This window comes from Physeter macrocephalus, chromosome 17 (genome assembly GCF_002837175.3).
Source record: "Physeter macrocephalus isolate SW-GA chromosome 17, ASM283717v5, whole genome shotgun sequence".
In the NCBI taxonomy this organism is placed as follows: domain Eukaryota; kingdom Metazoa; phylum Chordata; class Mammalia; order Artiodactyla; family Physeteridae; genus Physeter; species Physeter macrocephalus.
In genome coordinates, this window is record NC_041230.1 from 39,146,628 (window position 1) to 39,161,808 (window position 15,181).

The window sequence follows — 15,181 nt, forward strand, 5'->3', positions numbered from 1 at the left end:
CATCTGGACCGGTGATGTCCAGTAGAACTTTCTGTAATAACGGAAATGTTTTCTGTGTTATTACAGTAACCACTAGCTACATATGCTATGGAGTGCTTGAAATGTGGCTAGTGCAACTGAGGACCTGAATTGTTTATTTTAATTAATTTTAACTTAAATATACACAGCCTTGTATGCCTAGTGCCCACTGTAATGGGCAGCGCAGTTCTGGACCCTTCTTAGTGCATATGTCTGAGTGGATGGATGTAAAGAGAGGCTAGGGAGGCAGGCTATTTTGGCATCACCTGCCAGAAGCCTCATAAGTGTGATTACTAATTAACCCGGGAGTTCTGCTTGTGGGAATTATCTTAAAGTAACGGTTCTCAAAATCTAGCTCCGAGAGTGTTTATTAACATGAAAAACTGGAACGTTGTAGAGAAATATTTACTGACGTGAGACTATGTTCACCACTGTCTGTTAAGTGAAAGGCAGGTTACAGAGCAGGAGGATTTCATTAAAATATAAATTGTCCAGAAAGACACACTTCAAACTGCTCAGCACATGGTAGGCACTCAATGAATATGTGTTAATGAATGAGCAAAGGTTAATAAGAGTTAGCACTGAGTGGTGAAATGGTGAGTGATTTTATATTTTCTTCGGTTCTTTTATTTATATTTTCTAACTATCTATGGTAAATTCATATACCTTTGTAATAAGAAAAAATATGTATTGAAAAAAGGAGTATAGTTGCCAGGTTGTAATATTTCAGAGCTGGAAGGAACTTTGGAGACAAAGGCGCACATGGCTAATTAATGGCAGGAGCCCAGATTTCCCAGCTACACACAAACATCTCCCAGTGCCAAGGAGAAAAGATTGCTGGATGGTCTCCTGTTCTGGACTATCCCTGGCAGGACAAAGTCTCTCAGTGTGGCAGTTCAGCAGTGGATTTAGGGAGGACAAAACAGAGGGTATCAATGCTCTTCAGCAAGATATAAAACATCGTGAAGAATCTCACTAACAAACTCTGGGCGTTGTGATTTTGCTCCAAGTGCACCGTTTTGACCCCAGCAGAGACACCCTGCAGGACTCCAGTCCAGCCAGCATGTCGGAGAGAAGTCTCCGTCCCTTGCAGGAGGAAGTCTCCTGGTTGTCTCTACGTTTTGGCTCTTCTTCAAAGGCTGTTGTTTTTCAAAATTCTTGATTGAATCACTCAGTCCCTACCTCAGATGTCCTTTCTTTTTATCCAGCCTTTACTGTTGGCATTCACCCTCAACTTTGGAACTCTACTATATGAAATGCACTTTACTCTATGAAACGGTTGATTATTGCCACCTCGCAGCTCTTAGTTCCACGACTCAGTTCATTTTACCACACTTTTTCTGAGTACTGACTAGATCGTCAGCATTGATGGATGCAGAAACATACAAAAAGGTGTTTATCCAAGAGAAATGAGAACATACACCCCAAAATGACTTGGACAAAAATGTTCACAGCAGCTTTATTCACAGCAGCTCAAACTGGTAACAGTCCAAATGCCCATCAACAGGAAAACAGATAAACAAGTTGCAGCAAATGCATTGAATGCAGTGCCACTCGGCAATAGAAAGGGATACAATACCGACACACACAACAGCGTGGGTGAACCTCAGAGACACTATACACAGTGAAAGAAGCCAGAAAAGGAAAAAGAAATAAAGAGTGCAAACTATATGAATCCATTTACATGAAGTTTCAGAGCAAGCAAAATTAACCTCAGGTGAAAAAATCAGGACAGTGGTTATCTCTGAATGCGGGGGGTGGATGGTCCTAGAAAATAGGACAGAAAATAGTTGGGGTCGGACACCCCTGGTGGCGCAGTGGTTAAGAATCCGCCTGCCAATGCAGGGGACACGGGTTCGAGCCCTGGTCTGGGAAGATCCCACATGCCTCAAAGGAACTAAACCCGTGCGCCACAACTGCTGAAGCCCGCGCGCCTAGAGCCTGTGCTCCACGACAAGGGAAGCCACTACAATGAGAAGCCCGCACACCGCACCGAAGAGTAGCCCCCGCTCGCTACAACTAGAGAAAGGCTGCGCGCAGCAATGAAGACCCAACGCAGCCAAAAATAAATAAATAAACTTATGAAAGGGGTGTGTGTTATGCAGCTGTGCCCACTTGTTAAGACTGTGTAGCCTAAGATTTGCATATTGTAATATGTGTGACTTCTCCCCAGAAAAAAAGGCAGGGGGGTGGAGGCTGTAAGAGAAAAGCAGTGAAGAGAGTAGGAGTGGGAAGTGGGTAGAGGAATAGATGAAGCAAGAGTGGCAGAATGTTGGTAATTGTAGTATAAGCCAATATCCCGGATGAACATAGATGCAAAAATCCTCAACAAAATATTAGCAAGCCGAGTTCAACAGTACATTAACAGGATTGTACACCCGGATCAAGTGGCATTTATTCCAGGGATGCAAAATGAAGGATAAAAGTCATATGATCATCTCAACAGATGCAGAAGAAACAGTTGACAAAATTCAACATCGGTTTATGAAGAAAACTCTCAACAAAGTGGTTATAGAGGGAAAGTACCTCAACATGATAAAGCCATGTATGACAAGCCCACCACTAACATCATACTCAGTGGTGAAAAGCTGAAAGTTTTTCCTCTAAGATCAGGAGCAAGACAAGGATGCCCACTCTTGCAACTGTTATTCAACATAGTATTGGAAGTCCTAGCAAGAACAATTAGGAAACTCTCTGTATTATCTTCATAATTTTTCTGTATATCTAAAACCATTCTACAAAATAAGGTGTATTAAAATGTTAATAATCTAGGCCCTGCTCTCAAAGAAGGTAGTGGCTGGAGGCATGAATTCCTAGTTGGTCTCCTGGGTTCAAACCTTGACTCCACCGTGACCTTGAAAGGACCCTCTTGGTGGCCAGTTTCTTCTTCCGTAAAGTGGGAGGTGATACTCGGACCTACCTCATGGGGGCGCTGTGAGGAGCAAATGAGATAACTTGATACAAAGTGCTCAGTACCACCCCTGCCTCAAGTTAGAAATCAATGCAGATAAAATGAAGTGATTGAGAGTGTGCATTTCCGGCCCAGGCAGTCTGGATTCAAATCCTGTTTTTTCCAGGGCTTGTTCATAAAATCGTGGGCTGGTCCCTCGGACTGAGCGTCAGTTTCCTTAGCTATAAAATGGGATGAAAGCACCCTCTGCAAGGGGGATTGGAGGATTGAATGGGCTCATGCGTGCAAAGCCCTCCAGCACAGTGCATGCACAGGGTAAGCCCTCGATCAGTGGGAGCCGTAGGAGGAAAGTAGATGTGCGGTTAGAATCCAGAGCAAATAAAACTGCCTGGGCGTCCAAGAAGGCTTCCCCCAGGAGGCTGTAGAAAGGGGCCCCACTCTGGCTTGTGTGCTGAGGCAGCTGATTGGCCGGCTTCACGGTTCTCCAAGGTCCTGTGTGACCTCCTCCTCCACCCTGTGAGGTCCTCCCAGGTCCCCAGCGTTGGAACAAAGCCTCCGTCTGCTGTTCCACTACTGTTCTCTGTCTGAACTCTGATTAGGTCCTTATCTCAGCCGGCTTTGCCCTGCTTGGCTGCCTGTCACTTTCAATTCCATTCCAGGGCTTTCATTCTGCCCTGGCTCGAGTGTCTCTGAGTGTGAGGCTCCGGGACACAGGGCCTGGTCTCCATCGTCCTTGGTTCCCATAAGCCTGAGCACCGTGTCTGGAACGCAGCAACTTCTTAGCTCATGGCAGTGGAACAGAATAAAATTATTCTGAAGCCAGCTTCCGGGCCTTGATATAGTTGGATTTCAAGGCACTGAGATACACTGGCACACTTCCCCCATCAAAATACCTGCTCTCTCTGGCCCCAGATTCTACGATTAGAACTTCATTGCTTTGGCTTAAGCCAAATTAGGACCTTGTACCTGATAAAAATGCAACACTCTGTATTAGAGTCCTAGCAGGGAACAGACAGTACACTCGAAAGTGTTTAACGGAAAAATAAGGCAATTAATGACAGGACCACTTACAGTGAAGTGGGCAGGATGGAAAGAACCAGCAGGGATGGCGAGGCGCCCTGGGACTTGCGACAGCAGACAGCTGTTAGCATCTAGGGTGGCAGAACCAAAGGGAGCCCAGTGAGAGCTGAGCTGTGGAAGAGCCGCCTTGAGGGGGACAAGGCTGTAGAGACGCAGCCACTGCCCAGTGGTGTGAGGCTGCGCCAAGGATGAAATATCTCCATGTTCTTCTCTTCTTGCCTTCAGATCTCCTAGCAGTGGCCCCATCGGCCAACCCAACCAGAAGCCACAGGGTGAGGGGGCCTGGGTAACGCGGTCCCCAGCGGTCAGCCTCCCCAGAACTAAGAAAGATAGAAAATGGATCTGGGGTGGGAGTGAGGGAGCAAACCGAGAATAAACCTTCAGTGGTGACATATTCCAGTTTTATCAGTCATGTACAATTCAATATAAATAAGGGCATCAGATCCTTTAGGAAGCTGAGGGAAAGGAGACTAGGGACCAGGATGCTGAAGTGTTAGAAACGAAAGAGCGTCACTGACTGGGGAAATGATCCCCCCACCCCAAAAAAAGACAAATGTTGCCTGTTTCCACTGGTGGCCCTGGAATGTCCATATGAGAAGGCTCTAAGGATGGTCATTTGAATGGATGGGAAACAGCCATAGCTATTGCATAGCGAGCTCTGGCGCTTTACTTAGATTTGAATAGCTGGGGGTGGTGCTTGCGAGGATTATGGGAGGCATTAAGTCTCTTCCCCATCTCACCCATTCCTTCAGCTCCTGTACAAACCTTTGTCCTCCCAGGACTTCTTGAAACCTCTTGGAGATGCTAAAGTGCGCCGTGATCCTGAGTTCTGGGAGATGTGACTTGTAATCTGGGAGATGTCCTTGACCACGGGGGCACCCCACCACACCTCCCATGGGACCAGTGGAGCACACTTTGTGGGAACTGCAGGGATTTGGTAGATTATCTTGAAGTCTGGGTTTGGGAAGGAGGAGGAAAAATGGGATCAGTGTCTAAGGCTGTGTGAAGGGCATTAGGAGAAGCACAGGGGCAGAGGAAGGCAGTCCTCGGGTGGAATGAGGCGCTCTTGGGGCTGGAAAGGGCCAGGGATCATAGAGGACCTTGCTAGTCAGAGTGAGGTCCAGGGACCTTGTGCCTTTTTCGTTCAGAAGGTCATTCAACAAACACTGAATGACTGGTCCAAGGCTAGCACTGGGGATACAGAAATTAATAGCAGGCAGAGAAACAAGTAGGAAACTTCACCTCAGTGTGGGAAATGCTAAAATAAGGATGCTGAGTGTGGGGACTTCCCTGGAGGTCCAGTGGTTAAGACTCCACTCTTCCACTGCCGGGGGCATGGGTTCAATCCCTGGTTGGGGAACTAAAGATCCTGCATGCTGTGTGGCACGGCGAAAAAAAAAAAAAGGTTGCTGAGCGTGGGCGGCTATGGGTGGACTAAAGAAGGTCCCCCAACCTGGGGGGGGTGGGGTGATTGGGGTATACTTCCTGGACTTGTGCCCGTACAACTTGCCCAAATGTCCTTTCCCGATCCCATGCTGCTCCTGATGTCAGTACCGCTCAGTCTGCCTAAAATCCTCCTTCTCTGATTATTTCACTGTTTGTGTGCCCAGGTTTCATTCCATTAACTAAATTGGGCTCCTCTTGTTCCCTCCCACTGTAACACCTAGTAGGCCCTGAATCCTCAGTATGAGAGAGTGAGTGAATAATGAATTGGCAGATGGATGGTCTGGTACAGTTGATAAGTGTACTTGGGAATGGTGAGACCCGCTTCTTCTTCCTACCATCTGTCAACCGGCTTTGCAGACAGACCCCTTATCCATCTCTTCCTATCTATATATGATTTTTGAAATATGATTATTTCCTCATTTATGGGTTCTTTAGAGGCAGCATGTAGAACAAGCCAGGAGGCCTCACATAAGGAAGTGGTTAAAAGCACAGACGCAAGCCAGACATCAAGGTTCAAATCTTGGCTTCATTATTTACTCGGTCAGTGCCTTGGGACATGTTACTTTACCTCTCTGTGCCTCAGTGTCCACAGCTGCCAAATGGGGATAATAAGAGTACCATGCTCATAGGGTTACTGGGAGGTTATACAAGTTGTTATCTGTAAAGCGACTACAACAGCGCCTGGCACTTGGTAAGTCCTATGAAAAGGTATGCTGTTGACAACTTGTGTGCTGGACCTGTGATTCACTTGCCTGGTTTCAGGTAGTCAGGAAGGCTGAGAACATCCTCTAGAATGGTGAACAGAGGAAGGCTGGTCTTTCCCCACACACATCATAGACTTCAAGCTGGAGGTGAACGGTCTTTGTCCCCAGCAGGTGGCCACTGGGCTGTGGGCTTGCCTGGGGCCATCACAGTCTAGTAACCACTTTCATAAGAACTAGAAAGACCTTCTTCTCCTGTCCCCATCGTGGGTTCTGTGATTGAGTCTTGGCAGGAAACTCCCTGACCTCCTCCACTTTGAAGCCCTTGGGGCTGATGGCCTTTCCACTTCCTCTCACTGCTAATCGGCAGTCAGTGGGTTGGCTTTGGGAGGCAGATGGTGATGTTTGGGCTTGGCTGGCATTGAAACTATTTTGTAGAATTCGGATTCAGTGAGTTTGCAAGGCCGAAGGGGCAGTGCATTTAACTTGGGCATCCTCTGGACCTTGATTGCATCTGTTTCTTCTAAGTCAATGGAGCTCCCAGCTGCCTCCTACCCACCTAGTAGAAAAGGGATCAGGGTACGCACCCTGACATCTGAGACTGAGCATTTCTTACTCTGGGCCAGCTCAAAGACATCTGGCTAACTCTCTGGCTCTGAGATGTTCTCGGAAACTTGGGGGATTTTGCATTATGGCTTTCTGGCGAGGCTGCCTCTGATCTGGAGGGAACAGGAGACGTTTCTGCCTTCCAACCCAGGGCTCAACTCAGCAGAAGGATGCCCTCAGTCTTGGGGAGCAAGAGGCCAAGTGGTGCCACTCTCCAAGCCTGGGATGTGATGGAGAAGCTGTACAGATGGCTGTCAGACCAGAGGTCAAGGGTGGAGTGAGCTGAGACCTCCACTTCCAGGGACTGACTGTGGGGTCACAAGGACCATGCAAAGTTTTTGGTAATGCTGGGGTTCCTAATAACTGCCAGGACATGTCAATTCAGACAGTTGTCACCTCCAGCACCCTAGACACAGTGTTGGCTCGGTCACGTGGGGAATTGGCACCCACCTGACCTCGACGCTTTACCGTTCCATATTCCGCAAAGGAGCAATGACACCACGGTATATCTTGTTCTTCGCAGAAGACCCTCAGGAGTTTCCTTCTTTTTAAAAACTTTTTATTTTGAAATAATTTCAAACTTATAGAAAAGCTGCAAACATGATATAAATAATTCCCATATATCCTTCAGCCTGTTCACATTTCACTGCATTTATTCTATCTTTTTCCATGTATATGTGTGTACCTATATGTGTGTGTATATATACAGAATTTTTTTCTGAACAACTTGAAAATAAGTTGTAGACACACTTACCCCTTAATACTTCAGTTTGTGTTTCCTAAGAACAAATCATTTTATTACGTAACCACAATATAAGTATCAAATTCGGAAAAGGTAACATTGATCCAATGCTATTATCTACTCTACAGTTTGTATTCAAGTTTCACCAGTTTCCAATAATGTATTTTATAGCTGTTTTCCCTTTATCAAGGATCTCATCCAGGATAAGCATTACATTTTATAGATAGGTGTCTTTAACGTCTTTACTCTAGAATTGCTCCTCAATCTTTCTTTGTCTTTCATGTCCTCAGGAGTTTTCTAAATGAATTTAAATATAAAAGCATTCTCGTGGCTGTCACTTCTTTTTAAATGCTAACTCAAAAAGAAAAAAAAAAAAAAAAAAAACCTTTTCAGTTCCTTACCTTTGAAGCCTCAAGACAGGTGGGTTTGACAACAATCTGTTTTGGTCACGCCGGGGCATTTTTGGCTTATCCATCTACACTGGTCTCAAATGATCCTGGGGTGTGCTCTTGGGTACACAGTAGATGGTAATAAGTACTTGCTGATTTGCCAGGAGAGAAAGTGGATTTGACTTCTGGATTAAATAACCCAAACGACATTCCAGGAAGGGTTTTGCTAGAGAGACAAAGTGTTGGCACTTCCAGAGGTGAATACCTGGGGCATTAATCCAAGGACAGCAGCAGGCTTGGAGTTCTTTATCTTATTTCTGTTAGGCACTAAGTACACTAAGGCTCTTCTCCTCAAATTCCCCAAATGGAGTCAGGAAGCTCCACTGCAGGTTCAATTCATCAAATGGAGGGAGTGAATCACAGTGATGTTAGGATCCTACAAACTTTGACATGTATTTTTTTGACCTCCTGCCTGGAGTCTGTAAATTTGGATCATCTCCTTAGGCACAACAGAGAATAGAGTTTTGAAGTCAACCTCTTCATGATAACCAGCCTCCTGGATGGCTCCAACCTTGCCTCCCCTGGTATCCCCTCCTTTTGTGTAATTAGTCCCCTCCCACGTGAATCAGGGCTGGCCTATGTAGAATATGGTGAAAGTGACACATACGAGGCTAAGTCATAAAAGATAATGCAGCCTCCATCTTGGTCTCCTGGCTAGCTTGTTTTAGAGGAAGCCAGCTACTTTGAGGACACTCAGGCATTCCAGTGGGAAAGCCCATGTAGAGGGGAACTGAGGCCCCCAACCAACTAATTTGCCAGCTATATGAGTGTCATCTTAGAAATGGATCTTGTAGTTCCAGCCAAACCTTCAGATGACTGCCACGTAGACCATCATCTAATTGCAGGCTAATGAGAGACCTGGAGGCAGACCCTCCTATTCAAGGTGCTCCCAAATTTCTGACTCACAGAAACTGAGAGAGATAAGTTACTATTATTTTAATTCATGAAGCTTTGGGAGTTATTTCCTGTGCAGGAATACATAATTGATACATTATTCCATTGAAAATTGTAAAGAGGCACATGATCCAGCAATTCCACTCCTAGATATATACCCAAGAGAATTTGAAACATGTTCAAACAAAAAGTTGTACAACATATTCATTGCAGCATTACTCACAATAGCCCAAAAAAGTGGAAACAACCCAAATGGTCACCAGCTGGTGAAGAGATAAATGAAACGTGGTACATTCATACAGTGGAATATTATTTGGCCATAAAAAGGAATGAAGTACTGATACATGCTACAATGTGGATGAACCTTGAAAACATTAGGCTAAGTGAAAGAAGCCAGCCACAAAAGACCACATATTGTAAGATTCATTTGTATGACACGTCCAGAATAGGCAAATCTATAGAGATAGAAAGTGGATTAGTGGTTGCCTAGGGCTGCGGAGGTACAGGGTTTTTTTTTGTAGTGGTGATGAGTATGTTCTAAAATTGGTTGTGGTGATGGTTGCACAATTCTGTGAGTGTACTAAGAGCCACTGAATTGTTCATTTTAAATAGGTAAATTGTATATGTGAACTATATTTCAATAAGGCTGTTATAAAAAAAATTATAAAGAGACAAGCTATCCTAGGGACCTCATAGGGGTTTAGTTCCTGTTCTTTTCAACTAAGATATTAGTGTCTTTTTTGCCAGGTGCTTAGAGAAGGTCCTAAGAGGTTTACCTGGCTGGAATTAAAAGGGAGGAGCAAAAGGAATGTTCTGCTAAAATAATTAAAGAATCATTCTAACCTACCAAATGCTGTACAGTCAGAATCATGACTCGTAACCCTGACAAAGATTCGACTTTGGGGAGAAAATTAATAATAGAACCTGGATTCCTAATTAAGTCCTGTTAAGAATGTGATATTCCCACCCTCTAAGAATGACAACCACTGTCAAGAGCAGTTTCCTTCCTTTGTCTGCTGAAGCTTTAGCCCTGCTGAAGCTTTAAGCCTTTCCCCTTTTTTTAATCAATCCAGATCACTGGTGTTTCAGCCTAGAGCATCTACTCTGAACTCTCTGAAGTTACAGATTAGAAGTAGTCGTGGGACTTCCCTGGTGGTCCAATGGTTAAGACTCTGTGCTTCCACTGCAAGGGGCGTGGGTTTGATCCCTGGTTGGGGAACTAAGATCCTGCAAGCTTCATGGCACGGCCAGCCTCCTAGACCCACCTCCTCGAGTAATGGAAATAAAAACAAAAATAAACAAATGGGACCTAATGAAACGTAAAAGCTTTTGCACAGTGAAGGAAACTATAAACAAGATGAAAAGACAACACTCAGAATGGGAGAAAATATTTACAAATGAATCAACGGACAAAGGATTAATCTCCAAAATATACAAACAGCTCATGCAGCTCAATATTAAAAAAACAACCCAATCCAAAAATGGGCAGAAGACCTAAATAGACATTTCTCCAAAGAAGACATACAGATGGCCAAGAAGCACATGAAAAGCTGCTCAACATCACTAATTATTAGAGAAATGCAAATCAAAACTACAATGAGGTATCACCTCACACCAGTCAGAATGGACATCATCAGAAAATCTACAAACAACAAATGCTGGAAATGGTGTGGAGAAAAGGGAACCCTCTTCCCCTGTTGGTGGCCATATAAATTGATACAGCCACTATGGAGAACAGTATGGAGGTTCCTTAAAAAACTAAAAATAGGGGCTTCCCTGGTGGCTCAGTGGTTGAGAATCTGCCTGCCAATGCAGGGGACGCGGGTTCGCGCCCTGGGAAGGTCCCACATGCCGCGGAGCGACTGGGCACGTGAGCCACAATTACTGAGCCTGCGCATCTGGAGCCTGTGCTCCGCAACAAGAGAGGCCGCGATAGTGAGAGGCCCGCGCCTCACGATGAAGGGTGGCCCCCGCTTGCCGCAACTAGAGAAAGCCCTCGCACAGAAACAAAGACCCAACACAGCCAAAAATAAATAAATAGATAAATTAAAAAAAAAAACTAAAAATAGAATTACCATATGACCCAGCAATCCCACTCCTGGGCCTATACCCAGAGAAAACCAGAATTCAAAAAGACACAAGCACCCCAGTGTTCATTGAAGCACTAGTTACAATAGCCAGGTCATGGAAGCAACCTAAATGCCCATCAACAGACGAATGGATAGAGAAGATGTGGCACATGTATACAATGGAATATTACTCAGCCATAAAAGGAACGAAATTGGGTCATTTGTAGAGACGTGGATGGACCTAGAGACTGTCACACAGAGTGAAGTAAGTCAGAAAGAGGAAAACAAATGTCGTATATTAATGCATATATGTGGAATCTAGAAAAATGGTACAGATGAACTGGTTTGTAAGGCAGAAATAGACACAGATGCAGACAACAAACGTATGGACACCAAGGGGAGAAAGCAGTTGGGGGGATGGGGGGTGGTGGTGGTGGGATGAATTGGGAGATTGGGATTGACATATATACACTAATATGTATAAAATAGATAACTAAATTATTATTATTATTATTATTATTATTATTATTATTATTATTATTATTATTATTATTATTATTATTATTATTATTATTATTATTATTATTATTATTATTATTATTATTATTATTATTATTATTATTATTATTATTATTATTATTATTATTATTATTATTATTATTATTATTATTATTATTATTATTATTATTATTATTATTATTATTATTATTATTATTATTATTATTATTATTATTATTATTATTATTATTATTATTATTATTATTATTATTATTTTGTCCATGCTGTGCGGCTTGCAGGATCTTAGCTCCCCGACCAGGGATTGAACTGAGACCACTGCAGTGAAAGAAGCACAGAGTCCTAACCACTGGATCGCCAGGCAAGTCCCGTTACTTTTAAAACAATATCTGGCTCTGCTTATTCCTGTTTCCTTTTTCAAAATGTTCTTTTAGAAACAATTCTTTATTTTTCAAAATTAGCGTTTATAATTTTAGAGATCAAGCATAATCAAGATGGCCTGTAATTATTTAGCATAAATAAAGGACAGAGAAATTATAGGGTTTTTTTTACACTCTTGTAGAGGTTTTTTTATTTAGATATCATTAACATTCAGATTAAAAGTTTTTTCCTGTTTTATTGAGATATAATCGACATACAACACTGTATAAGTTTAAAGTGCATGGTATAATGATTTGACTTACACATATTGTGAAATTATTACCACAATAAGTTTAGTTAACATTCATCATCTCATATAGATAAGTATTATTGTTTTTTTTTTTTAAGTGACATGATATTTAAGGTAAATTGTAGCAGCCTTTTACAGATGAGGAAAGTAAGACCTAAGGACATTTAGTGACTTGCTCAAGTTGATACAGGTAATATAGTGGGGATTCTCAATCTCAAGTTCTACAGTTACTCCACGTTGCCTATACCCACACGTAATGGCATTGAATAAAAGGGATTCAATATCTCTTTTTTTCCCCAACTTATTTATTTATTTATTTATTTATGGCTGCGTTGGGTCTTTGTTGCTGGGCACGGGCTTTCTTTAGTTGCGGCGAGCGGGGGCTACCCTTCGTTGCGGTGCGCGGGCTTCTCATTGCGGTGGCTTCTTTTGTTGCGGAGCATGGGCTCTAGGCACTCAGGCTTCAGTAGTTGTGACATGCAGGCTCTAGGGTGTGTGGGCTTCAGTAGTTGCAGCACGCGGGCTCAGTAGTTGTGGCTTGCGGGCTCTAGAGCGCAGGCTCAGTAGTTGTGGCTCACGGGCTTAGTTGCCCCTCGGCATGTGGGATCTTCCCAGACCAGGGCTCAAACCCGTGTCCCCTTCATTGGCAGGCGGATTCTTAATCATTTCTCCACCAGGGAAGTCCCTCAATATGTTATGAATGGCACCCATGCTGACCATACTCAGCCGCTAAGTATTGACCTGAGATTGAATTATTCTATCCAACTGAAGCCTTGAATACATAACAAATACATTAATGTGCATTGTAAGAAATGTAATGAGATATACTCAAATTTCTTTAATTTCTCAGCCTCAACCCTTAGTCTTTTATGTTGAAATGAGAAACTTTAGGATCATTTTAATATGAATTTTTACTCTGGCATCCAGAAGTCTTTCAGAGTTCCCACTTACAAAACAGCTAAACGACTGTGCCAAGAACTTACCCAGATTCCTCATTTGGCTGTTATTGGTGTCACCAGGAAACCTTTTATTTTTATATATTTAAAAAATGCCTTCTTGTCATCATGGTATGCTGTTGGATTTCTTTTGGTGGGATGGGGGTGTTAGAAGGAAGGATTTTAAAGAGGTTCTTACTGATGTTTGGGGCTGGTACCAGGGTGAGGCAGGTGCAGAATTTAAGGGCGTGACAAAAACCAAAGCAATCAAGATAAATGCCATTTTAATGGAATAGTTTTAAAGAATCAAAATTAATGCAAAGACTCCATGATGAACAAAATGCTAAAATTATAAGTAAAGGCAAGACCCAGCAGGGTTGGGATCAGGAGATGACAAATGATGTGAGTTCTGCAAGTGCAGAGTCAGATTCTGTCTTATTTAAAATTTTGATATTTTGTTCATCACAGAGATTTCTTTTTTTAAAAAGAAAACATTGGGCTTCCCTGGTGGTGCAGTGGTTGAGAGTCCGCCTGCCGATGCAGGGGACACGGGTTCGTGCCCCGGTCTGGGAAGATCCCACGTGCCGCGGAGCGGCTGGGCCCGTGAGCCATGGCCGCTGAGCCTGCGCGTCCGGAGCCTGTGCTCTGCAAAGGGAGAGGCCACAACAGTGAGAGGCCCGCGTACCGCAAAAAAAAAAAGAAAACATTGCAGTAAAATATTATTTATCTTGATTGCCGAATTTTTTGGCACCCCCTTAAATTCTGCACTTGAGGCGAATGCCTCTCTTGCCTCGCCCTAGCCCTGAAGACCTTTCCCAGGGAAAGCCGGAAAGAAGCTCGCACACCACCCACCCCACGTGTGCCTGGCTTTGGTGAGCTGAGCCACACGTGTCTCAGGAAAATTTCTTTCCCTGGTATCACTGATGGTGAGAGGAAACTTTTTTTAACTTTTTCCATCTGGACACATTTACCTGTTCATGGGGCAGCCTCTGGCTGGTGGGCAGCTTTCCCAGGTGTTGTCATGGAGTCAGCTGACCCCACAGACCAATGCGGGAGGGAATCTTCCTGCTGAGTCTTCACATTCCCCAGATGAAAAGTAAGGCTTCTGAAAGTCCTAATGGAGACCCAAAGGTACACGCTGTAAGCTTAATAATACTTGTCAAGTTGAATTAAACTTCTGAATGTTCTCAAATGCTCCACGTTTCTGAGGTTACCTTTCTTCTAACATCCAAATGAGAGACTTGGGCATCATCGTATAAAACTTGGGATGCTCCCGAGAGGAAAGGAGGATGGTTTGCACCGTCTCTGTCCTTTCCTGCTCTGAGTTTCTGCTACACTGACTCTCTAACCCTGCAGGACCTCTTGCCCGTGCAGCTGTAGTCGTCTCTGGACAATGCTCTTTGCCCCATGCAGACAGCTGCTCTCCCCACCTCTCCAAGGTACCAGTAAGAAGCCTTTCTGTGGAACAGACTTTTCCTGAAGGTTTGTGGGGAATAGAGAAGGGCATGACAGCACAGTCCTGGACAGGAAACTATTTGAAATTTTAAAAAGATATGTTTGGATAAACAAGACCTAAGAATTCATTGCCAGCAAATCTGCTATGTAAGAAATGCTAAAGGGACATTTCTCAGGGTGAAAGGAAATGATATCTGATAGAAACTTGGATCTCCAGGAAGAATGAAGGGCAAATAAATATAAGAATAAATATTAGAAACCATTTGAAAATATTTCATTTCTTTAAAATACTTATGAATATTTAAAGCAAAACTTTTAACATTGTATTGTGAAGTTTACAACTTATGAAAATGTAACATAATACATATTTTAATATAAAGTGGCACAATATTAATTCTAAGTAGACTGTTAAATGTTAAGGATATATATTTTAATTTCTACAGTGACCACTTTATTTTTTCATTTAATTTAATTTTTATCTTATATTGGAGTACAGTTGATTTACAGTGTTGTGTTAGTTTCAGGTGTACAACAAAATGATTCAGTTATACAAGTACATATATCCATTCTTTTTCCGATTCTTTTCCCATATAGGCCATTACAGAGTATTGAGTACAGTTCCCTGTGTTATACAGTAGGTCCTTGTTGATTATCTATTTTATATATAGTAGTGTGTATATGTAAATCCC

The 15,181-nt window shown here is 43.1% G+C and overlaps 1 long non-coding RNA gene across 1 annotated transcript in view; it reads left to right on the top strand.

Moving 5' to 3' along the window:
* LOC114484071 (uncharacterized) overlaps positions 1-11,797 on the top strand; it is a 29,029-nt gene extending 17,232 nt beyond the window's left edge. The window contains exon 3 of the long non-coding RNA XR_003676579.2: positions 11,714-11,797. This is a non-coding gene — a long non-coding RNA (uncharacterized lncRNA). The remainder of the gene's footprint in view (positions 1-11,713) is intronic.
* Positions 11,798-15,181: the final 3,384 nt, after the last annotated feature.